Below are 24965 nucleotides of genomic sequence, written 5' to 3'. Positions count from 1 at the left end.
GGACGCCACACCGGGCACACACAGGGTGGGCTTGGGGCCAACACGCCCTTCGAATCGCGTCACCAGTCGCCCGAGTCCAAGGCCAAGTGGCAAGCGTGTTCCCCGCAACGCCTCCCTTCCCCTCCAGCCCCCACGCTTTCAGGCTTTCCCACTGGCGCCTCAGGGCACACCTAGCCCGCATCTCCTCCGCCCCTCTCTCCACCCCGTGCCCGTGGTGCCCTTTTGTCCCCATGCTCCTGTTGGTAAAATGCACACCCCTCTCTTTTTCATAATCTGCACCCCAGTGTGTTGTGTATTCATTTACAAGTGTTTAATATATCTTTCTTTTACTAAGCTTTCCTATCTTTCTTTCGTTGTTAATCTCCTCTGTTCAATATCTCCCTTTTGCAACACTTCTCCTTTTTGGTAGCTTTCTCTCTTTTTTGTATATTTTCGCACCATTTGGTATTTTTGTGGCCTTCCTGGCAATAAATCAAGTTGGTTCTGGTAGACTTGGTGATCCTGGGTCGTGACTTCTCAACTTTCTCATTTGTTTCTAGGCATTTAGCCTCTAGTCATGTGCAAATGTCATCTTTTATGTCACTATCTTTGTATACTCTGAAACTATGGGCTTCTTTTTTAAAAGATGATAAGAAGATATAAGGGGGGTTTAAGGAACTTGTTGGCCTTGTTAACCTAGGTGTCTGCCGTAGTCACTGTAAGTCTAGCTAACCTGGCCAGTGGATTTTTATAAAAAGCTTTTGAATCAATCCAAGATATATCCAGGAGCAATCAGAGTCTTCCACGCATATGTGCTTTATTGTCTAGCATAGAAATGGCATGCTATTATTTTCTATTTTGTAAGATAACTTTGATCACATTTTACAAGCTGCATGCGCTGAATTGTTTAATTCTAGAAGACTAAACTTATGTAAAGGACCACTATTGGTGTTTTTCTGGGCCTAAGCAGGTATAATGGAATATTTGCTTTTCTCTAGCCAGGAATTTCTGGATGGCAATATCTACTTGTGGAAATGTCAGAGGGTTTGGTGTAAATACCCAGGCTGTACAAAACCCTGAAAAATTATGTTCTTAGAATTTCACAGAGCCGGGAAAATGACATTCATTACTAAAACTTTTTTTCCTGATTTAAAGTAATTTGCAGAATGGCTTCACATTTCACATTTCAGGGTAAGAAATTATAGTTGTTCTCATTATAAATTAGTAAATCTCTGTGGAGAGCCAGGGCTCTTTGGAGGTTTTGAATCGCTATGTGGGTGAAGGGAGGAGTATGGGGGCGGGGTGGGGTGGGGAGTGTTCAAGCTACTCTGTATCTCAGGTCTCCAAAGGCTGTTTGGCTCCCCATGGGTTGTCTAGTACTGCCTGAGAACCACACTCAGGTTGCACATTGGAGATCACTACCATTTTTTTAAGTTACATTTTTAAATAAACACTCAATATCTGCATTTAAAACTCAGAACTCGGGGTTTAAAATTCATTAAGAGGTTTTGTAAGTGGTTTTCATCGATCGTGAAAGAAGAACGTCAGACTGATTTCCCAAGCGGTCCAGATCAGCATCAAGTCGTTTTCCCCGCACTCACCCACCACTGCTCCATTCCCTGCTGCCTCAAGCCATTATCAAGTTCCTCTGGTGGGGAATTTGGTCTTACTTGTGCGCACTTCTCAACTTTGGGAGAAAGAAGCAGGCACTTCTTGCTGGTGCTAAGAATTGGGAAGAAAGGAAGCAAGGATCCTAGGGTCGCACAACAGGGGTGGTTTAGTATTCTGGCTTTTAGAATCACACAACTGAGACCTACTTGCAATCTCAAGGTGAGAAAATGAATCCTATAGAACAATGCTAGGATTTGACTAATGATCTAATGATCTAAATACGTCCTGCAAGAAAAAAAACACACGGATGGTCTCTGTGGCGCAATTGGTTAGCGCGTTCGGCTGTTAACCGAGAGGTTGGTGGTTCGATCCCACCCAGGGACGCCTGGAATTGTAATCTTCCCTTTTTTTCAGTCCTTCCTCTTAAACATCAAACTTCTACTTCTAATCCAAAATTTTACGCACTACCCATCTAGTAAGGGACATTTCCTAGGTCTTGCATCCTATAAGATCAGGAGCTTACTATGGCCAAACTAGAGATGCTACATTCTTTTCCCTCTACAAGTGAAACCTTTCAGAACTGCTTTTCTGCAGAATTCCACAGCCAGCGGGCCTTTGCAAATGAGTGCTGCTAATACAGAAATCAGCTAAGGGTCTTTCCCATTTAGTTAATTCTTGCAGCAGATGCTAAACACCTGGAGAAACTCAATGATCTCTGACCAAGTTTAAAGGGGATTCAAGTTTAAAGGATTTCGTGCATTAATGTGCTCTAATTTCTCCTGCTACTCACTTAGAGTTGAACACTGCTCTTATACATAGGACTGCAGTGAAGGTCCTAGAAATAATCTTTTAAGGGCTTTACCTGTGGCTCCAACTCTGGTCATTTCATATTACACTCATGTGTTGTGTGTGTGTGTGATCTTGTCAACTTTTAAATTTGTGTCTCCAGCATTTCTCTGAGTCCTTAACCTTTCCATGTATCCACCAGCCTGCTTCACATGACCCCTCACCTTCCTGGTCATCCTCTCCCAAACGGAATCCAACTTCTCCCCAGTCCCCTAAGCAGGAGTCTTCTCCAGTGTTCCCTCTCTCAGTGAATGGCAGTACCATCACTTTTAGGGCAAGAGGCCAGGCAGCAAGGCAACTTCCTTGAAGTTTCTTTCCCTCACCCAGCAAACCCAACAGTCATCAAGTTCCTCCCATTTAACTTCCCTGCCTTCCCATCCCATTAGCCCACTGCCAGTTTCCCTGGGGAGTGGGCCCAGGTCAGCTTGAAAACTCCTGGTATAGTATGAAGAATGTGTTGCCAGAGCTCTGGTCTCTGTTCCCTGGCCAGGAACTCCAGTGAGCTGGACTTCTCATCGTCTGGAATGTCCTTCTTAGCTCAGGAGTCTGGACAGGAAGACCATGGATAGAAAACTCTGTTGGCTAAATCAAACTTTCTTCCTGAAGGCTTTTAAAAACAAAATCCTGGCTTGTCCCTGGTCTCTGAACATGTACCTGTTATCCATCTTATTTATGCACACATGCATTCATTCATCAAACAGATACTGACAATGGTTATGTGCCAAGTCTGTGGAAGGCGCTGCAGATATGGTGGAGCAAGAAAACAGGTACAGTTATCATACCTACTCAGATCATAAGCAACTTCCTGTAATTCCTGAAAACGCGAACAGGTTAATCCAGCCGTGCTCTCTGGGGGACTTTCCGGTACAAGTGGCACCCCACGGTCCTTAAATCTTCTGTCTGCCAAAGCTACAAGGCGATGCTGTGCACTTGCCCCATACTGGCTGAAGGAAAATGGCTTCTGGAATCATCCAGATCTGTTGTGTTACCAGGTTTTCAGGCTCAGAATCACATTGCAGGGTCTCTGGCTGCATAGATGTGAGCTGGCTGCAGTGCTGGACCTGGGTCCTGGCACTTAGCTCAGGGTATACGCTGGTGTTTGGCCACAAATTACTCAATAGGAACTGCCAGCCCATGGACTCTGCCTAATCTTTGTAGTGTAACGAGTTAGACTTTCTGCTGTTAGGCGAATGCTTGGTGTTTACCAGTGCTCCCAGAGACTGCTACCCTTTGAGCCACAAACATCCTTCCTTTGCTCCCAGAACTCCATGTTCTCCATCTCTTCATAAGCTACTTATCTCCTTTCTGAATTGTTCCTGGTATACGTGAGGTTCCTTGGGCGGTTCCTTTTTTTTTCTCTCTCTCTCTTTTTTTAATCTTAAGTAGGTTCTATGTCCAGCGTGGAGCCCAATGACTCAGAGCTCGAGCTCGCGACCCTGAGATCATGACCTGAGACAAAATCACGAGTCAGACACTCAACCAACTGAGCTTGTGCAGTTTCTTCTTGGTCAAAAGACTTCTGTGCTTGCTTTGGCAGCAAGCACACATACTAAAACTGGTCAAAAGGCTTTGAGTAAAGGAATAAGTTACCTGGCCCCCACATCTCTAATATACAATGTTGGGACAGGTGTGGGTCACCTGCTGTTGACACTTCCATTCGGAAAGGGGAAGTTGAAGGCACGTGGCAGTCACTGGTCATGTGACTGACATCCAGTCAGGTACATGTTGCCAGTTCCTTGATGAAGCCCCATTACTACTCACTGGGTATGATTCTCTGTGGCTCTCATTTCTACCTTCTGGATTAGCCTTACTTTTTCATAAGAATAGTCAGTGTTTGCAGCTGATCATTTTCTCAGCCTACTTCCTGACCATAGGATTTTGGAGCTCCAAGGGCTTCTTTCAATTTTGTACTGTCTCTGTCCCTTTCAATCTAATCTGATGTATTTCCTTTAAAAGCTTAGAGTTTTTTATAAATATATCAATATATACTCCACTTATTAGGCAAAAGCCACACTCACAAATCTCTTAGAAATCAGCCCTTTTCTATATTGGGCCCCTGGTAATGTTGCTGTGTGTGAATGTCCTTAAGATCCTTAAAAAGCCTCCTTAACAGGGAAGGTCTCTGAGACCTGCCCTTAAGATTGATAAAATGCCTCCTTTGTGAACCCAGGTGTCCATTGACAGATGAATGGATAAAGAAGACACACACACACACATACACACACAGGAATATTATTCAGCCATCAAAGAATGAAATCTTACCATTTGCAATGACATGGATGGAGCTAGAGGGTATGATGCTAAGCGAAATAAATCAGAGAAAGACAGATATCATATGATTTCACTCATCTGTGGAATTTAAGAAACAAAACAGTTGAACATAGGGGAAGGGAGGGGAAAATAAGACAAAAGCAGAGAGGGAGACAAACCATAAAAGACTTTTAACTATAGGAAACAAAATGAGGGTTGCTGGAAGGGAGGAGGTTGGGAGGATGGGGTAACTGGGTGATGGGCATTAAGGAGGGGCATGGGATGTAACGAGCACTGGGTGTTACATGCAACTGATGAATCACTAAACTCTACCTCTGAAATTAATAATACACTATACAGTAATTAATTGATTTTAAAGAAAATGAATGAAATGAAATGAAATGAAAGCCTTCTTTTCGGTCTGAAAGAGTCTAGGAGGCACTACTTCAGTCTTCTTGAGGTCTTAACAGAGAGTTCTGTAGATACAGCTCTCCCCTGGAACCATGTTTTCCTGACAGTGCCTGGGTTTGATCTCTTCGGCCCACCCTTTATTTCTGAAGCATATCCTGGAGGGAAACTGTCCCCAGCCTTTACATCTCCTCCAAATTCCAACTGAAACTGAATAATTAGTCCTTTAGCTCAACTCTATTTTCTCGTGTTTTGTTATAGGCAGTGCAGGGGAGAGAAAATTCTTTTCCCTTATACCCTCTTGGTTCTTTGGCTGGGGACATATAAGATCAAGACTGGCAAAGGACAGGTCACAAGAGAAAAACAGTTTATCAAAGCATGCAGCTTACATCACACAGGAGAAACCTCATGATGAGTAACTCAAAGGGGTGGTTAGAACTTGGGCTTATATAGCATCTTAACAAAAGAAAAATAAATGTGTACAGAAATGGCAAGACAAAGGAAAGGGGTTTTACTTTTCCATGGCAGCAAACTGTGGGATGGTTAATATATGAGCGAACTAATAGAGTAAGGTTTGCTTGTGCAGGTTCCTCTTGGAACTGACTTTATGTCTCCTCCTCCTCCTCCTCCTCCTTCTTCTCTAAGATTTTCTTAAGTTTATTTAAGCAATCTCTACCTTCAACATGGGACTCAAACTCGAAACCCCAACATCAAGTCATGTGGTCTGCCAACTAAGCCAGCCAGGGGCCCCGCTTTACGTCTTCTTATATAAAACCTTCCCAGGAGGGGGGATTTATGGTAATCTTCAATTATCAGAAGTTTCTGCTTTTAGTCAGATAAGAGAACTCTGGGAAAGCTATCTTTCTGCATCCATTGATGTTCATTTGTCTCAGTTTAAAATAATCCTTAAAAAAATAATCATTATGCCAAAGTGGCATATTTTCGGTAGCATATTCTGGTCCCCTACAGCAACTAAAGGAATCCAAACAGCTCTTCAGTCCTCTCTGTGGAAAATCACCTAGCTAATCCCTGGATTCACTAGGTGCATTTTCTATTCTTCACGCTACTGCAGGAAACAGTGCTGAGGTACTTTCTGATACTACAAAACAAGGGTGCCTCTTCCCATTGGTTTCCAATTATATACTCCTCATTTCACCTCAAGCCATCACGGTCAGTCTTCTTGAGGCCCATCAAGTTCCCAACGCGGCCAGTGCTCCAACCAGCGCCACCTGTTTTAGCTATTGTTATGGTAGTGTTCCTTTTCCAGGCACCAAATTCCATTCTGATGATCTAGCACTGCGTATAAAAACCACACTAAATGCAGGGGCAGAAAACAGTGTCAACGATGTTACACTGGGGACTCTACAAGTCAGGCTTCAGGTGTAGTTCCCACCGGCCATTCAAGAAATAGAATGTCATGTTACACAAAATCTCTGAGAGACTAGAAAAAGGGGAGTATGTCCCATCTCATTCTAGGCAATCAATAGAGCCTGGTGAAAAGCCATTCAAGCACAGTGAGAAAGAGAAAAATACAGGTATGGTTGTTACCTTGGGGAAACGAGGGGAATCATTTGATGAGAATAGAGAGCATTGCAAAGGCACTGCCCTTAATATATAATAATATTATGTATTATATTCTGCATTAGGGTCTATGAAACATTTGGGCTCTTTTTTATTTTATTTTAAGATTTTATTTATTTATTTGTCAGAGAGAGAGAGAGAGAGTGCACAAGCAGCAGAGGCAGAGAGAGAGAGACAGAAGCAGGCTCCCTATTGAGCAGAGAACCCAATGTGGGGCTCAATCACAGGACCCTGGGATCATGACCTGAGCCAAAGGCAGGGGCTCAACCGACTGAGCCATCCAGGCGTCCCTTGGGCTCTTTTTAAAATACTCATTTTTACTTGTGTTACCTAGAGGTACTAGATTCCATTTCATTTAAGTTTGGTGGATCAAGAGAGTTGATGGGGATAAGTATAGTGATTTCCTCACTTTTCATTGCTGACTGCCAATGTGTATATTTAAGTACCATAAGAGAGAAAACAAAAATTAAAAATCTAAAATGTACAAATATGACTATAGTGAATTGATTGTGTTCCCCAAAAAGGTACATTCAATTCCAAATAGCCAGTACCCATGAATGGGATCTTATTTGGAAATAGGATCTTTATAGATGCAATTAAGTTAAAATGATGTCATATTTTATTAGAGTGAACCCTAATCCAATGACTACTGTCTTTATAAGAAAAGGAGAGGATATAGAGACACAGGGAAGAAGGCCTTGTGAAGACAGAGGCAGTGATTGGAATGTTACTGCTATGAGCCAAGGAAGGCCAGAGGTTGCAGGAAAGTCAGGAAGAGGCAAAGAAGGATCCTCCCCTATGGGTTTCAAGGAGAGTGTGACCCTGCAGCACCTTGGTTTTGGGCTTTTGGCCTCTAGGTCTGTGAACGGATACATTTCTGTTGTGTTAAGCCTGTGGTACTCAGTTATGGCAGCCCTAGCAAACTCATACAATTGTTGAAGTTTTAGAATATAAGTGAGCTTCAGTGGGGTGAGGTCCGGAGCCAATGACCAAGAAAGAACTGAGATGTCTTTAGTGCAAAATGGTGGTTTATTAAAGCACGGGGACAGGACCCAGGGGCAGAAAGAGCTGCTGCCCCGGGGCTGTGAGGAGTGAGTGGCCCATTATATGCTTGCAGGTTGGGAAGGGGTCAGGGATGGTGTAAGCCTCTAAGGAATTTTGGAAGCATGGTTTCCAGGACCTTGAGGGGCTAGCTGTTGTTGGGAAAAGGTCATTTGTTACCGTCTAATAAAACCTTAGTCAGGAGACCCTTCAGATGTGTATCAGTGGGCCGTATGCTTGGGGATGATTGCCAGCACAGTATCTTGGAGGATTTAGAGATAAAGGAAGTTTCCAAAGGAATTTTTACATGTTCAAGTAGACTTACAGGATCCTGGTTGGGGGTAGGGGTCAGGTCAGGCTAGGATTGCCTTTTGCCCTTAGCAAAGTGTTAAGGTAGAGGCAATTGAGTCCCCAGAGGGAAGGTCACGCTGCCTGTTTCAAGGACTTGTCAGTGGGCTCCAGACAGTAAGGAAATTTAAAAGCTTTTCTTCTGCCTCTTTCCCACATAACAATTACCATCATATTAAAGTTCATTTGAAGTATGACGAGAGGAAGAGAGGAGCTCTGGGGGGAAGTGGCAGTGTGTTAATTTCTTCATACTTCAGCTTGGGAAGTGTCAAAAAAGAACCAGAGCTGAACAGTAGTCAAAGCAGCAACAGCAGGCTGTGTCCTGGAACTACTGCAACAAAGGAAAAGAGAACCTCAGGATAGAGTTGGGCTCAATTCCAACAAGTAGGGACTTAGAGCCAAAGATCAGAGTGGGTGTTAGCACATATGAAATTACTAAGAGAAAATATCAGCTAAGGGGGCATTCTGGCTAAACTGACCTAAATGAATTCTTGCTCAAGGCTGGCCAATGTGATCAGATATCAAGGTTTTCTCTAAATGGACCTTGCAGGGTTATTGCTAAAAACTGGGCCATGTAGGCTTGACAAAGATAAAGGCTGAAGTCCAAGGTCAAAGCTGAGTTGAGAAGAGGACTTAGAGGAACCTGACTCTGGTTCAGTCAAGGGAAGAGTCTTTGTCCGAAGTCAACACACACTGTCAAAAAGAAAGAAAAAAGAATTAAAGATCCATATGGTATCATGACTGTATACATAAACAACAGATGAGATAAAGAGATGCTGAACGTTTGAACTTAGAGAAAGAAAACACAACAAAGAAAACATAGATCACAGAGTAAAATATATTTAAATAATATAAAAGTTATCTTACACTGAAATGAACAAACTTAAATATCTGTAACACCAAAGAACATAAAACGGGATTATATCACATACTAAGGAAAACAAATCAAGGGAATCTGGTCCCCAGATCAAAACCAGTGGCAGTCGAGCTTTCTGATCATGTGGACCTCAATTCTTGGGGAATACAAATGTGAGTCTGAATAAGGTCGGGAACCCTCTTTGCTCTAAAGAAGATGAAGTAGAAGCATATTCTATTTAATATGTGACCTTAGTTCAGTGGGCTCTAAGTTACTTCCCTAGATTCTGATTCAAGAGCCAATAATATGTAGAATCATGAACAGTTTAGAATTCATTTATCCAGAAAGTCAAAGCCAATGACCGTTCCTATGATTTCCTTACCAGACTCTTTCTCTGGCACGAGTTTGGCTCTATTTCTGACCTCCTATCTCCCCTTTGGTTATTCCCTTTATCTGAGTCTGGTTGTTAATTCTCATGAATGTATGACCCACCAATAACTTCTCAATTAATTATTTTTCTGCTTAATTTGCTAAGTTATTTATTTATTTAATTTGCTAAGTTTATTTGTACCCAAGACTACTAAAATTAAAACATTGGTAACAGAAATACATGGGTATCTGAAATGGTGAAAGGGCTCTGCTGGGGTAGAAGGCAGGCAAGATATTGTGAATATTCTAGAAAGAGACAAACTTGGGACGCCTGGGTGGCTCAGTTGGTTAGATGACTGCCTTCAGCTCAAGGTCATGATCCCGGACTCCCGGGATCAAGTCCCGCATCGGGCTCCCAGCTCCATGGGGAGTCTGCTTCTCCCTCTGACCTTCTCGCTCATGCTCTCTCTCACTGTCTCTCTCTCAAATAAATAAATAAAATCTTTAAAGAAAAAAAAAAAGAAAGAGACTAACTCAGCGTCTGCTGTATAGCAGTTAATGGTCATCTGTTGTCATCTGGGAATCTGCATGCCTAATGACTTAGGATTTTAATGACTTAGGACTTTGTCACAGATGTGAGAAACTTAGACTCAGAAAGTCTAAGTTAAAAGAGAATGGTGTAACCAATCCCCTACATTTTCAATTTACGGCACAGGTTAAAATGAAGAGACTTCAGTGACCTCCAAAAGGGATATACAAAATTGTTTTGCCTTGTTTCTTTTTCAGCAATTTATTATTTAACATACAACAACCTGCCCATATTTAAAATATACAGTATGATATTTTGGCATAGTATGCACTACTGAAGCTATCATTATAATCAAAATAATGAATATATCCATCACCCCCAGAAGTTTCCTCATAGCCCTCGATTAAATCTCCTTTCTGCCCCTCACTAAGTCATGGCCCCACTGACCTGTGCCTCTCAAGCAAATACTGTGGTGTTACGTTCTTATCCACTAGGATTGCTATCATTTTAACAAAAACAACAACAATAGAAAATAAAAAGTGTTGGGCGCCTGGGAGGCTCAGTTGGTTAAGAGCCTTCAGGTCAGATCATGATCCAGGAGTCCCAGGACAGCTTCCTGCTCAGCCGAGAGTCTGCTTTCCCTTTGACCCTCCCCGCTCTTGTGCTCTCTCTCTCTCTCTCTCTCTCACTCAAATAAATAACGTCTTTAAAAAAAGAAAAGAAAAATTGTTGGCAGGAAGGAGACATTAGAACCACCAAACATTGCTGGTGAGAATGTAAATGACCCAGTGATTTCACTACAAAATAACACCCTATTCTCAAAAGTAGTCCTTGCACACGAACCTTCATAGCTGCACTACTCACAGCAGCCAGAAGGTGGAGACAACCCGAGTGTCCATCCCTGGAGGAACGTGTGAGCACGTGGCGTAGACAGACCGTGAAATATTATTCAGCCATAAAAAGGAATAGAGTACTCATCCATGCCACAGCTTGAATGAACTCCAACAATAAGCTGAGTGAAAGCAGCCAGGGGCAAATCACATACTGTGTGATTCCATGCATGCGAAACATCTAGAAGAGCTAAGTCCCTCGGAACAGAACGCAAGCTGGTGGCTCCCGGGAGCCGGGAGGGGCGCGTATTGAGGAATAATTGCTCACGGGGGATGAATGTGGGCTTTACTTTGGGATGATGAATGAATGTGATTTGGAACTGGTTAGTGAAGGTAATCACACAACCGTAAGAATGTACTAAATGCCGCTGAATTGTTCACATTAAAACGGGTAAACTTATGTTATATGCATTACGATTAAAAAACAACAAGAACTCAACAAGGTCCCTGAAGTCCGCTGGTCAGCAGGTTTGATCATAAATCAATATATTGGTGGTTCAAGCCCTCCGGGGGAGGTGTGTTGCTCACCTCTCCCCCAGCCCTTCTCTGCCAGAAGGGACTTTTCCTTTCTTTCTTTCTTTCTTTCTTTTTTTTTTTTTTTTGGAAGATTTTATTTATGTATTTGTCAGAGAGAGAGAGCGAGCGAGCACACAGGCAGAGTGGCAGAGAGAGAAGCAGGCTCCCCGCTGAGAAAGGAGCCCGATGCAGGACTCGATCCCAAGACCCTGGGATCATGACCTGAGCTGAAGGCAGCCACCTAACCGACTGAGCCACCCAGGCATTCCCAGAAGGGATTTTCTTTCCTAACTCATCCCCGTTATGTGACCAGACGAAAGCACCTTGCACCATACCCCGACGGGGCAGGTCTCTGAAGAAGCCGTGATCCTAAACTGAAGCCTAACCAAGGCAGTTTTCCTTCTTGTGCTTAGACATGGAGTCCCCTTCTGATGGTTAATTTTATGGGTCAACTTGACTGGGCCATGGGGATGCCCAGATATATGCGCAAACATTATTTGGAGGTGCTTCTTCGAGGATGTTTTTGGATGGGCTTAACATTTCAGTCAGTAGAGCACCTGGGTGGCTCAGTCCTTAAGCATCTGCCTTCAGCTCAGGTCATGACCCCGGGGTCCTGGGATCAAGCCCCACATTGGACTCCCTGCTCAGCAGGAAGCCTGCTTCTCCCTCTCCCTCTCCCTCTCCCTCTCCCCCTGCTTGTGTTCCCTCTCTCGCTGTGTCTCTCTCTGTCAAATAAATGAAATCTTTAAAAAACACACAAATTTAAATTAGTAGACTGAACAAAGCATATTGTCCTCCCTAATGGGGGGGGAGTGTCAGCCAATCAGACGGAAACCTGAACAGAATAAAAATGCTGCCAGTCCTCCCTCTAGTAAGAGAGACCTCCTCCTGCTCGACTGCCCTTGAACTGGGGCATCGGGTTTTTCCTGCTTTCAGGCTTGGACTGGAACATCCGCTTTTCCGGGGTCTCAAAGCTGCTGGCTTTGGCCTTTGGACGTGAGCTGCACCAGCAGTTTCCCTGGTTCTCAGGCCTTCAGACACCACCTGGAACTAAGCTATCACCTCTCCTGGGTCTCCAGCCCGCCAGCTCACTCAGCAGGTGTTGGGACTCCATCATCAGGAGACCCTCTGAGGCAGCTGCTGATGTGGACCTCCCATCGGTCCTGCTCCTCTGGAGAACGCTCATACGCCTTCCCTGCAGGTCCCTTCTTCTCCCTCCTCTCATGAACTCCTGGCAGAAAATCTGAGGGTTCCTCAAATGACAGGAAACAGAAACAGCTTTCTAATTACTTTTTTTAATTGGAAACATTCTACTGAATGCAATTTGGAGAAGAAAAATGCATATCTGCTGGCTCAGTGCCTTCAAAGCACATGGAAGCTGCTTGAGCTGCTGAGGTGAAAGCACTCCCCAGAGAACCTGGCAGTGTCCTCCCAAGACGGAGAGTGACAGAAGTGCAGACAGGACTGTGTGCTTAATGGATATGATGGGTAGTAAAGGCTCTGAGTTTATTTCCAAGGGTTCTGGGATTCACCGGGGGTGGGGCCTGGGGAAGGGCTCCTGGGTTGGGGGAATGGAGAGACGACTCGGTCTGGGAGAGTGTGACCTTAGATCCAGTGGTGGGGTGAGGAGCTGACGGCCTGCAAACTCAGAGAGTGGCTGGGCCTAATATTTGCAGCCGTAGGGAACAGAACAAAGGGAGGGTCACACACCCTATGTCTAAATATTTTAAATTTATCAATTAAGCTAAGAAACTGTAAAATATAATAAGATCTTCCCACCTACCTTGACACAAAGACCTTCTTAAGGACCCATGAGGTCAGGTTTGCATGAAGAATTGTGGGACTCCTCAGAGCTCTGTGTCTGAGCACACAGTGGCTCAGGGCGGACCCTCTGCTCTCAATTCTAAGTCTTTCCTGCAGGGAGAGGGGTCTAGTGCAGGTGTGTGGGCACCTCACCTCCCACTACCAGGAGCTGGTCAGACCCCTGCAAACAGCCTTCCTTTGGCCACCTGTTGGTCCCCACCGCCACACCCTGGAGGCCTAGTTCAGCTCAGGACACTGATGGGCGGAGAGCCCTAACCAAACTTCAGGCACCTGTGCAGGCCCTGCCAGGCCCCAAATAACAGAGTCATGCCTGGAAGAGGGGGCAGCTCCAGGCGGGCCTTGTCCCACTGGCCAAGGATATCCCTCCTTCTGCATCGGGGAGGCCCATAGTGGGAGGAGATGAGGAATAAGATCCTTTTGTGGGAGGCGAGGGACCCAAAGAAAGACATGTCTTCCTCCCCCAACCATGGGGAAACTACAGAAGTGGGAGAGGCCCAAACATTTTAGGAATGAAGGAGGCAAAAAAAGTAAGAAACACGAGAAACGCTTGTGGTCTGAGGGAGTCAGTGATGAAAATGTAGGAAAAATTGTTCTCTTCCCTGGCTTGACTTGTGACCATCTTTGTTGCAACCTTTCTGCCACCAAAGTCCCCTTCCAGCTCCTGACCCATGTGGCAGTCACTGCCTCCAGCAGCACACACCCGCTTCACGACCTTCCCCAGACGTTTCCAGAGTCTCTGACAGGTGCCAGCATCATTCTGAGGATCGTTCGTATTCCAGGAGACGCTGCCTAAACTGCTCTCACGCCTGTCCCTGGTGGTCTAGTGGTTAGGATTTGGCGCTTTCACCGCCGCGGCCCGGGTTCAATTCCCGGTCAGGGAAGTTAAGGTTCCTTTTTTTTTTTTTTTTTTTTTTTTCTTTTTCCCTTCTCACCACCACCAACATTGTATTGTTGCTGGAGCCTGACTGCAATTCAGGCGGGTTGCACTCAGTGTCCCAGGTCAGCCAGTGCCCGCGAGGCTCCTGACGCCTGCCAGCCAAGGCCAAGTCCCGGGATCCCCACACGAAGATGGTGGTGGCACAGTCCACGTGCCTCTCAAGCTTTCCCCAGGTGATCCGGAAATCAGTTTTGAGAACCTCAGAAGGGAGTCACTGCGGAACCAAAGACTGGGGTTCCGTATTTTAACAGGGTCAGTTCTCATCTGTTTATGATAATCCCGGTCTTACAGGTAAAGTGAACTAATTACCATATAAAACTACATTCTTGTTTTTACAAAAGACCAAACGGCAGAGGATCTGGTAAAATTACCTGAATAGTCTGTATCTCTGGAATGTAACTTAGGGTTTCAGTGAATGGGGAAACATTACATCCATTACTGAAACCGTGCCTATGCCAATCCAACCCTAAGAGATGCAAGAATCTTGTGATATAACTCACACTTGTTTCATGTAGAAATTCTCGCATTGGGAAAAAAATAAACCCGTAATTTCCAATCGAGGCAGAGGTGAGTTTGAGTTCGGGTAGAGGAATTTCTCATTCTTCACAGGTACCTTGTTCCCTCAACACTGATATACCTCAGAACCGGATGACAAGTGGGATGCGCAGAACCGAGCCTGGGTGAAAACGGAGTTGCTCAGAGTAACAGTAGAACGCGGGTGGTGATCAGAAAGAAAAGATACTTCCCTGAGAATCGAACCCAAGTCGTGTGGGTAAAAGCACCAGATCCTAACCAGTAGGCCACCAGGGAGAAAGCAATAGGCATGGGGGAGCAGCACCTCCTGACAACAGATCTTGGGATTCATTCAAACATACATTAGTAATGGGGGGGGGATGTCTGAAAAATGTCCTCAAATTTTTAAATAATTTTGATGGTGTGTTCTGTAACTGGAGTCCAGAGGAACAACGGGGCCTGTGTAGGGACAGAGAAGATGTCGGCAATATTCTTGTTCTCCCTCCTCGTGGCCCGTTTGTGCATAGCATCTGCTGCCTCAGTTGAACACAGAATCCCGGACGGACCCGCCACGCAGTGGGCGTTCAGAGACTTAAGGTGAGTCTACAGCAAGCCCCTTGGCTCTGCAACGGAACAAACTGACCCTCCAGCCCAGAGGCCGCGCTTTCCATTCCAAGCAGAATTTGCTTCAAACGGAGAAAGAAGACAATGGTGCCCTAAGAAAAACCAAGGTCCAAGAAATCCTGTCATATCCTGTCTTACGTTATTTCCGGTATTAGCCACCACTTATGGTGGAAACAATGACACAGAAAGAAAGGCAAAGACAGCACAACCCAGAATTCCTTTTCCTTTCGGGCCTTCCCTACTTACCAGTAAGCCGAAGGTAGAATGTGTGTATTTAGAAGTAAACTAAGAACAGTTGAGTGAATTCTGTGCAACATTTCCACTAGTCTGATAAGAACAAAAATTCGTGTGCGCATAGGAGCTAGGAAATATGGATTATGTGACTTCAGCGGTTCTGCCTGGGTTAAATGCTTTTATATCTGCACCGTTGGCTAAAAACAAATCCGGAGTTAGGTAAGGAGAGATTCTCAAAAAGACGATTGCAATAGAGAGAAAGGTCCAGTCTCAGAAATCTGCAAATATCTCAACATTAAATGGCAAAAGGTGTTCCCTTCACAGGGAGGGGTACGCAGAGCTTAGCAGAAACTTTCAAGGGGAAATTGAGGCAGCAGGGCCGAGTGAACAGAGAACATAATGAGAAAGCCGTTTCCCAGAAAACGTATTTGCCTTTGGCCAGTGGATAGCTGGTAAGCGGGACATGTCCTGCATATGGGTGTTTGCTCGATCTTGGACACAGCCAAAGTCTAAGGGCCTCTAGGAAGGAGAGAAGCTTGACTATGAATCGGTACAGGCTAAAGCAGAGGATGAGAACGGGGCCTCATACAATCTAATGATAACCGGCAAAATTCATCCTAATTATTTGAATTTTTTTTTTTACATAGAATGACATTAAATAGCAGATTAAAAAAAAAAATCACAACAAGTTGGGAGGGAGGCCACAGGAGAAGGGGAAAAGCTTTATATTTCACGACCTCCAGCAGCCCTCTTCTTGCTCCTTTCTGAGCAAGAGGCTCATGTTTTCATCTTCCATTGGGCTCCACAACTCCATGAGCTGCTCCTAGTACCAGATGGTAAGTTGCCTTTCCGGGTCTACATTTGTATTATCGTGATTTCCGGCTTCTTTCTCAAACTTCCCAGCTGGAATTCCAGTTTTGTTACCCATCTTCACTGTTCTGGGGTTTGAACAAGCAGCCTAAGACTTGGCAACGCCCACGCTACACCTCCCATACAGGTGTCCGTAGGGGCCCTGGACCCAGCTGACTGCTTTGCTTTTGCCTGGAGGATAGAGGTCAACAGCGGTTCGTGGCAATCGCCAACCGCCCTTTCCTCCGGCAGGAGCTGAGCAGGGCAGACATCTCTCCAGAGCCCTCGGTTGGATTTTGCTGACCCATTGCTTTTGCAAGGCCCAGCCGCACCTCTGCTGGCCCATTCCTGCGTGGGGCCTCCCAGCCTCACACCTCCCAGCAAACTCTGTGTCCCCGGTGGGAAGAGGGGGTGTCTCTGACCACCTGTGGGGCCAGGTGGACTTGGGCGGGGGAGGGGTGGAAACCCGGCAATGTTTCTGGCATTTCCACCTTGTGCCACCCCTATATTGGTCTCTCACTGCGGCAGTGGGGACTGGACACTGGTGGTCTCCTAGGAGCTAGGGCACAAGAGCCATCAAAACCTTGTAGCTTGGGGCGCCCGAGTGGCTCAGTCATTAAGGGTCTGCCTTCGACTCAGGTCATGATCCCAGGGTCCTGGGGCTCCCTGCTTAGCGGGAAGCCTGCTTCTTCCTCTACCAAACCCCCTAATTGTGTTCCCTCTTTCTCTGTCAAATAAATAAATAAAATCTTTAAAAAAAAAAAAAAAAAGCCTTGTAGCTTGCTGGACCCAAACTAGAACAACTCGATAACCAACTTTGACCAAAACCCCCATCTCCTTCCTCACTAGCATGGCGGTGACTTATTCCCATCTGTCACGCGAGGTTGGGATTTAATTCACCGGCCATTTAACTCGTTTGTTACATCACTTTCACTTACTCCTCTTACTTCCCAGTTTACAAGTAAAATCAAGCAATTTGTTACCATATAGAAAGACACTGCTGTTTTACAAGTCCAAAGGGATTAAACGTGGCATTCCTGATCTCACAAGCCCAGCTCGTGTACTTGCATGGCTCTGGACTGCCCCACGGAGCACTTGAACACTGGCAGAAAGGCCAAAACGGTAAAATTACTAGGCCACCTAGAACTCTAATTTTAACTAGCTTTAGGGTTACAAAGTGAGAGAAAGTTCTGTAATTACTAACACTGTGTTTCTATCAGCAGACCCTTTCTAGATTTCGCAGGTATCTGAAATATTATGCATGTTTCCGAGTGAAAGTTTAATAACAGATCAGTGATTCCTCGGCGGGAGCGGGGGAAGCATTTTGGAATTACTGAAAGGACAGCTGCAATCTTCATAGCTTCCCTGTCCCTCCGGAGCCCATCAACCTAGCAACCGGGTGTTGGACTCTGCCCTTTGTCTCTCTTGAGAATCCCAGCGAGAAGGACCAGGAGCTCACCACCATGCCTGATTTCCACCTTCAAGTCAATGATCAACGTTCTGACCTTTAAAATATATTTCAGCGAGAAGTAGTGAAACTGGCTTACAGAAGAGGTTGCTGAGATGCTGAGACGCCCACTCCAGCCGCCCCCTCTCTCGGTCCCAGCCAAGTGTCCCTCCACCCAGCGCAGGGTCCATTTTAATTCTCGACTCAGGTCTCAGCTCTGGGGGAAAGAAGCAGTGGCCTTCCTCTGGAGCAGGGCGTTGATGTGGGTAAAGCCAAGTTCTGAGCTCCAGAAGCTGTGTGGACTTCCACATCTGGCTTGTGGAATCAGCCCGTCTGTCCTGCCTCCAGGCTCAGGATCACCACACCGGGTGCAGGGCCTGGGTGAGCTCAGCGCTGGACCCAGCAGGGCTGAGCGCGAAGTGCAGACTTACCTCTCTTCACCAGCACCTGGACAGACTTACCTGGTGAGCCGCGCTCTCGAGCATGTGGGGCGCTGCGCCTGCCCCCTCCTGCCACCTTCCGCTTTTAACTCCTACTCGGGGGGTGCGATCCCCTCCCTGGACAGCCTTTCCCGACACAACTGTCCTGCTGCCCTCTGCGTTTCAGTTTGCCTTCCCTGGTTCTCCAACTTCCTAAGTCTTAGTTTTGGTCTCTGCTGAGGGCCCCAACTCCTCTTCGCCTGACGCAGAGAGAACATGCTAGTGTCTGTCTGGCTAAAGTGTTAGGACTTGGAAAATAATGGCGCCCAGTCCTAACACGCCAAGTGACTGAGAGACCCTGCCTCGGTCATGTGACATCGAGATATCGCAAGAAATGTGGGCTTTGGTCTTCATCCCAGGACCTCCGCCAGAGCTCCTAAAACTTTTGTAATTTCCTAAGAAAGAAAGAGGCTGGGAGGATGTTTCCTTCTCCCCTTTCTTCTTTGCCCTGGTTCCTGTCCCAGAGCTCCTAAGTCCCTTGGAACTCCCTGGAGAGGTGTGTGTTACAGTCTAATGAGGTGACTCCTGGCGGGCTCCTGGAGAGCTTCAGGATGGGGTCTGGTCACCAGAAAAACTATTATGATTAGAAACTTGGAAATTTCCGTTGACACCCCCCACCTCCTCTGGAGAGAGGCTGGAGATTGAGTTCATAATGGATCATGCCTCCTCGATGAGGCCCCCACAACAATAAATAAATTAATAAAATAAAATATCCCTGAGGTAGGGGGTCCGCAGCGCTTCCAGACTGGGGAACCCATGGAAACCCTATGCCTCTTCCCACCTACCCTGCCCTAGGCATCTCCTCCATCTGGTGTTCCTGCGTCGCATCCTTTTCTCACAAACCAGTACTGGGGTGTGTGACCCGTTTTCCTGCGTTCAGGGAGTCATTCTAGCCCATGATCAAGCGGGAGGAGGAGGTGGTGAGAAGCTCTGTCTATACCCGGTTGGTCCCAAGCACAGGTGACAACTTGCACTTGTGACAGGTGCCTGCGGCGGGGGGGCGCGGGGAAGTGGGGTTGGGGTCCGGTGGGACCGAGCCCAGAATCCGTGGGATCTGCCGCCGCCCCTGAGCGGCCGGGGCGGGAACGGAGCGGAACTGGGAAAGGAGCGGAGCCCGGTGTCCCGGGACGCGGCTGGCGCGGGTGGGGGAGACGGCGCGGCCCGCGTTTCCGGAGCCCCGCGCGGCAGTCGGCGGCTCCCCCTCCCGCAGCGGCCGCGGCTCCCCCTCCCGCAGCGGCCGCGGCTCCCCAGCTCGCGCGGGGCCGGAGCTTCCCGGCGGGGGCGCATCGGTCCCGCCCGCGGCCCGCGGCCGCCCAGCGGCAAGGCGGCTTTGCAGGCGGCGGCTGCCGGCCGGTTTCCGTAGTGTAGCGGTTATCACGTTCGCCTCACACGCGAAAGGTCCCCGGTTCGAAACCGGGCGGAAACACGCGTCCCTTTTACCCGCGGCGTCGGGGTCCTGCGACCGAATCCCCCCACCCCGGGGGCAGGAGGCCGGTCGGCAGGTGGCTTGTCCCTGCCGGGGCAGCGGGGGGCTTTGCAGCCCCCGCTCCGCCTCCTTTGCTTTGTCACTTTCCGGCCCCAGAAAGGGAAAGGAAGCCCGCGGTTCCGATGCGGCCCCTGGGGGCCCCTGGGGGTTCTCGGTCGGACTCGGCCCAGGGGCCCGCCTCTCGGCTGGGGCCGCCCCCTCCGGGGAATCACCCAGCAGGTGCGGGGGACCCGATGGCCCGCAGGACGGAGGAGACCGAGGAGCGGGTCCCCACCAAACCCGCCTTTCCCGGTTTCTCCGTTTCAGCTGCCACCACCCGGCCGCGCCTCAAACGTGATCTCCTTTCTCCCTCCCTCTTCTCGGTCTCTCCCCATGAGGACTCCCCAGGTCCTCGGTTCTCAATCGGTGGAAACGGTATGTTTCCCTCTGATTAAAAAGTTATTCTCACAATCCAACCCCTCCCTCACCAAAAGTAGGCAAAACATTTGAACAGACACGTCACCAAAGAAGACGGGTGAACAGATGATCGCAAGGAAAGGTGTTCAACGTTATTTATTAGAGCAACGCAAATTAAAAACAATGAGCTACCACTAGGTTATTCTGAAAGGCTGCCCTGTCCGGCGGTCAACAGTGGGACAAACGGATGCACGCGGGCACTCCTGCTGTGAATCCAAAAATCCACTTTGAAGTTTCTTTAAAAGTTCAACTACTACACTATGATTCTGCCATTCTAATCCTTGGGATTTATGTAAAAAAAAAAAAAAAAAAAAAAGCAAATGCGGTATGAAGACAGGTACCCGAATGCTCATAGCAGCTTTACCTGTAATAGCCAGAAACTAGAAACAACCCAAAGGCCGATTAACAGGTGAAGGTAAATTGTTGCATCCCCACGCAACAGAACACTCCTCGACACTTCACGCCCCAGAAAGGGAATGAACTATTGATAAACAACATGGATCTCCAAATAATTATGCTGATTGAAAGCCCAACCAAAAGAGAGTGCTATATAAATTCCACTTATATAAAATTCTAGAAAATGGGGGCCCCTGAATGGCCAAGTCAGTTAAGTGCCTGACTCTTGGTTTCGGCCTGGTCGTGATCGCAGGATCCTAGGATCAAACCCAGGAGTCCCGGTCTGTGCTCACTGAGTCTGCTTGTCCTCCCTCTGCTCCTCTCCTGCTCTTTCTCTGTCTCTCTCTCAAATAAAGAATAAAATCTTTAAAAAGAAGATTATAAAATTCTGGAAAATGAAAACTATAATGATAGAAGCAGATCATAGGTTGCTTTGGCAGTGGGAGGAGAATGGCAGGGATTAAGAATTAAAAAGGGGCCCCAAGAAATTTTATGGGAGGGGAATGGGGGTGAATATGTACAGTATTTTAATTGTGGGCAGCTCTGTTATGACTTTTATTGCCCATAGGCACTTTGACCTTCTTGGGCCACTTCCTTCATAAGAACGTATTTTTTAAATATTAAAAGCCTTTAAGAATACATCAGTATAAAAATATTTTACAAATGTGTTGGTATAAGGATGAATATCAATATGTGAAAATATCTTAATATAAAAATTCACTATTTTCTTTGAATTTAAAATAATTTTTTAAGAATTAAAGCATTTTGGGGGCACCTTGGTGGCTCAGTGGGTTAAGCCTCTGCCTTTGGCTCCAGTCATGGTCTCAGGGTTCTGGGATGGAACCCTGTGTCGCTGTTGCTGTCAGGTTCTCTGCTCAGCGGGGAGCCTGCTTTCCTTCCTCTCTCTCTGCCTGCCTCTCTGCCTACTTGTGATCTCTCTCCATGTCAAATAAATAAATAAAATCTTTTTTAAAAATTTAAGCATTTTTAAATTTACAATAAATTAAAGCATTTTCATAGATGTCTGACTATGGTGCATAACAGGCAAGTCAGCCCTGGAGTTTAAAATGGTTACATAGATCAATACATGTGCCAAAACTTAACAAGTTGTACATTTTAAATACGTACATCTGCATGTCAAGTTGGCCTTAACATAGCTGTTAAAAACTGTTGTAGCTTTTCTTAGAAAAAATAAACATATATGTGAAGCTTGTCCTGGATACTCATATAAATATATATTTTAAAGTTTTTTTTTTTTTTATTAAAAAGTTTGTATGAGGGGTGCCTGGGTGGCTCAGTGGGTTGAAGCCTCTGCTTTCGGCTCAAGTCATGGTCCCAGGTTCCTGGGATCGAGCCCGGAGTCAGGCTCTCTGCTCTGCGGGGAGCCTGCTTCCCCCTCTCTCTCTCTCTGCCTGCCTCTCTGCCTGCTTGTGATCTCTGTCTGTAAATAAATAAAATCTTAAAAAAAAAAAAAGTTTGTACGAGGGGCGCCTGGCTGGCTCTGTTGGTCTCTATTGGCAGAGCATGTGACTCTTGCTCTTGAGGTTGTGGGTTTGATCCCTACACTGGGAGTAGAGATTATTAAAAATAATTTTCTTAAAGATTTTATTCATTTATTTGACAGACAGAGACACAGCGAGGGAGAGGAAACAGAAGCAGGGGGAGTGGGAGAAGGAAAAGCAGGCTTCCTGACCAGCAGGGAGCCCAATGTGGGGCTAAATCCCAGGACCCTGGGATCATGACCTGAGCCAAGGCAGACGCTTAACGACTGAGCCACCCAGGCACCCCTAAAAAAAAAATTTTTTTTTTAATTCTAAGAAATCTAAAAAAAAAAAAAAAAAGGTTTGTATAGAACAAAAATATATACTCACAACATTAAATAATTTTTACATGGATCACTGTCCTCTCTCCACCTGGATGAGTACAAAACTATTTTGGGGGGGGTCTAATGTCTTTTCTTTTATCCCTATTCCCTACTCCCACCCCCGCTAATGTGTTTGATACATACCTTGGATGGTGTGTATCCTTGTAAAATGTGCAGCTGTTGTGTGTATAATTTTTGCACTTGGCACTGTGACTTCATGGTCTCCCCATGTTCTTGTCTGCACATTTAGTCCTTTGTTTCTAACTGCTGTAAATAATTATATAGTGAGCATCTGTCCACTTCACTTTCCCTTCCCCCGTGATGGATATCAGACTGTGATGCACTCCCTGCTATGACAAACAATGCCATTGTACATTCTCTATTAAACACATATTTATCGAGAGCCTAAGTGCCAGGTACTGTTCTGACCTCTGGGGACTGGGTCATGACAAAAAGAGACAAAACAAATCCCTTCCCTGCCCGCATGGAGTTTACATTTTAGTGGATGAAACAGACCATCACAAGATAAAAATATATAGTATATTCAGTGATGATAAGTACTAAGGGGAAATAGAGAGCAGCAGAATATGAAATGTCTGGCAGTGCTCATTTGTGCGTGTGGGGGGGTGGAGAGGGGGGAAGCGTTTCAGAAGTTTCAGATAGCGTGGCCAAGGAAAGGCCCCTGAGAAAGTGATTTTTTGAGTTAAAACCTGAAAGAAGTGAGGAAATTAGCCCTGTGTCTAGCTGGGCGCCCAGCTTCCTGGCTTGGGGTGGTGGCAGCAAGTACAAAGGTCCCGAGGCAGGAGATGTTGTGTTCCAGAAATAGCAAAAAAAAAAAGACCCCTGTACCTGGACCAGAGAGCGCTAGAGGGCAGTAGAGTGCCTTGTAAGACAGAGTAAGACATTCTGGCCTTGGCTTTGCTGAGAGTTGGGAAGGTGGGAAATCCATTTCCCTATGTTGCACATTAGGGCAGAGAATGCGTCCGAGAAACTACAGCCAAACAGCAGAGGAGAAGGAGTAACTGCGGTTCCTCTGGTGAGCCTGCTGCTGTCTCTGTCTGGAGCCCGAAGTGATTGGTGGCTCTCCCTCACCCTTGTTCCGGACAAACTACTCCAGCATTCCTTGGTTACCCATCCCCCTAGCTCCTTTCTGAGTAGATGCCAGGAAGCTGGGCTGGCTGGGTTAGAGAAGGGTGGGCAAATTCCTCTGAGCTTCGCGGACCTTGAGAAAAGTCCTTCCCTGTTGCTCAGATTTCGGGGCTTTATGGAGGGTACAGAGAATTAGTAGTGGCAGGCCTTTACCACCCAGACTGGCCAGGACCTTCCGAAGTCTGATCCTTGGTGGGACACAAATGGGAAGTTCAGGGACAGGAAACAGACTTCGTTTCCAGGAGCAAATGAGTCCACGGCTTAAGTTGTAAAGTAAACTGCAGGAAGCACGGTGGTCTCCTCGCCCTGCTCCCTTCTCTGCTGTCAGGCAGGACCCAGGCTGCTGTCACCCCGGGTCCAGGGAAAGTATGATGAGCCTTCTGAAGTGTTTCAGGCTAGAAACAGTGAGACTTGCCTAAGAAATAAGAAAATGGCTGGGTCACAGGTGTTTGGGGCCTGGAAGGAGTAGTCTGCACGTTAGGGTAGATAGTTTGGTTCTAAAAGCAGACCCGGAAGCCAGCAATGAGGAAGCCACGGCCGGCAACGGGAAGGTCAGAGGCCTGTCCTGGCAGCCCTCCACGGAAGCGGGATCAAACCAGACGGGCCCAAGATGGCAGGTGCCGGGACTGGAAACCCAGGACCAAATAAGGAAGAAAAAGGGCAAAACCCTGCTTCCCACCCCAAGTGATAAATATTCCATCCCCTAGTTAACTGTAAGGACCTACTTAGCAAGAGGCTTTCATTAAAGTTAAACTGTCCCTGCTCCCCTTCCCCCAGGGGATACACTTAAAAACAAGTCCCAGAAACCAGCTCCAGGTAACAAAGCCCAGATACAAGGGTAGGTCAGGCCAGGTGGAGACATCTGATCAGTGGGGGCATGCATACTGTCTCCCTGGTTACCAAGGAGTATGGGCCCCGCCCTTTGGGAGCCTTCTGGGTGCCAATCCCAACCAAGGTGATAGGCTGGGTCAAAGGTCTACTAGGGTAAATTGTAACTCAGTTGGTCACCTAGCATCACTGTGGAGTTTCCTGTGTGTGTTACAATTTCATTGGCCACCTGTCCGTGGCCAGGCCCGACCACATGACCTTTGCCCTTAAAAACTAGTCTGTGAAACAGAGAAGGGTCGCCCTCTCTTTTAAGAGGTGCGTCCCCGAATGTTCGGTTAGATTCTTGATGCTTGGCGCGAAATAAAGCTTTGCTTGACCTTCGCTTTATATCAGTCTCGCTCCTTTAATCACGGACCCGTTATTGGGGCATAACATTAACAAGGTCAATAAATGATAGAAACCCAACCCACAGGGAATGTGGGTCTCTCTCCTGAGCTTGACCACTCTCCCTTCTCAAGAATGTACTTTTCGCTTTAATAAACTTTCCTGCTTGTGTTACCCATCTCCTGTGCTGCGTGTCTGTCCTTGAATTCGTTTTTGTGACAAGACCAAGAATCCTTGGCGATTCCTTCAGGTCTGGCTGGATGGAGGCCTC

General features: G+C 46.7%; 3 non-coding genes across 3 annotated transcripts; all 3 read left to right on the top strand.

Annotated features, from left to right (window-relative positions):
- Positions 1-1900: 1900 nt before the first annotated feature.
- TRNAN-GUU lies at positions 1901-1974 on the top strand. The gene has a single exon. It is a non-coding gene; the product is annotated as a tRNA-Asn (tRNA).
- Positions 1975-13857: 11883 nt separating this feature from the next.
- TRNAE-UUC lies at positions 13858-13929 on the top strand. The gene has a single exon. It is a non-coding gene; the product is annotated as a tRNA-Glu (tRNA).
- Positions 13930-19484: 5555 nt separating this feature from the next.
- Positions 19485-19557, top strand: TRNAV-CAC. Its single transcript has one exon. It is a non-coding gene; the product is annotated as a tRNA-Val (tRNA).
- Positions 19558-24965: the final 5408 nt, after the last annotated feature.

The sequence above is a fragment of the Enhydra lutris genome, unplaced genomic scaffold, assembly GCF_002288905.1.
Source record: "Enhydra lutris kenyoni isolate GAN:26980312 unplaced genomic scaffold, ASM228890v2 scaffoldscaffold94, whole genome shotgun sequence".
NCBI classification, from domain to species: Eukaryota; Metazoa; Chordata; class Mammalia; order Carnivora; family Mustelidae; genus Enhydra; species Enhydra lutris.
Note: the sequence above shows the minus strand (reverse complement) of the source record. Positions and strands in the feature narration are given on the sequence as shown.